A 1013-nucleotide genomic window follows, 5' to 3' on the forward strand; every position below is an offset into this window, starting at 1 on the left:
GTAAGTACTCCTCTTGCTACTCATTTTAAATTGAGTACTAGTCAGAGTCCTACCAATGAAGCTGAAAAATCAGATATGCAACGAGTTCCTTATGCATCTGCTGTGGGTAGTTTAATGTATGCAATGGTGTGTACAAGGCCTGATAATGCACATGTTGTTGGTACAGTTAGTAGATTTCTGTCTAATCCAGGTAGAGAGCATTGGAATGCTGTGAAATGGATTTTGAGGTATCTTCGTGGTACTACCAGTTTGAGGCTTTGTTTTGGAGGTGATAAGCCTACTCTTGTGGGATATACTGATTCTGATATGGCTGGAGACATTGATTCCAGAAAGTCTACTTCAGGCTACTTGATTAAGCTTGCAGGGGGAGCTGTGGCATGGCAATCCAGATTGCAGAGGTGTGTTGCATTGTCCACTACTGAGGCAGAGTTCATTGCCATTACAGAAGCATGCAAGGAATTGTTATGGTTGAGGAAATTCTTGCAGGAGCTTGGTTTTGTTCAAGATAAGTATTTGCTATTTTGTGATAGTCAAAGTGCAATTCATCTTGGTAAGAACTCAACCTTTCATTCTAGGTCGAAGCACATTGATGTTAGGTATCATTGGATACGTGATGTTTTGGATGCTGGGTTGTTGGAATTGGCCAAGGTTCATACAGATGATAATGGTGCTGATATGATGACCAAGGCATTACCGAGAAGCAAGTTTGAAACTTGTTGTGAGATCGCCGGTTTGGCGGTCACCTCCACATAGTTGTGAGGGGGAGATATGTTGGGTTTTGGGCTCCCTTCCTATGTGGAGAAAGGCCCAATATGTGCAAGTCCATGTGTCTCACTTATCCAAGTGGAGAGAGGTCAGATTAGTGGGCGTGTAAGAGCTGAATTCAGAGAGAGAGACAAAGAGAAAAGTGAGAGAGGAAGAGTAAACCCTATTTTCGCATAAAACAGAGCAGCTGCACTAAATTCGCGATTTCTCCTTCATTCACCGTTGGATCGGGCTGAAATTTGGACAAC

This window comes from Cicer arietinum, chromosome 6 (assembly GCF_000331145.2).
Source record: "Cicer arietinum cultivar CDC Frontier isolate Library 1 chromosome 6, Cicar.CDCFrontier_v2.0, whole genome shotgun sequence".
NCBI lineage: Eukaryota > Viridiplantae > Streptophyta > Magnoliopsida > Fabales > Fabaceae > Cicer > Cicer arietinum.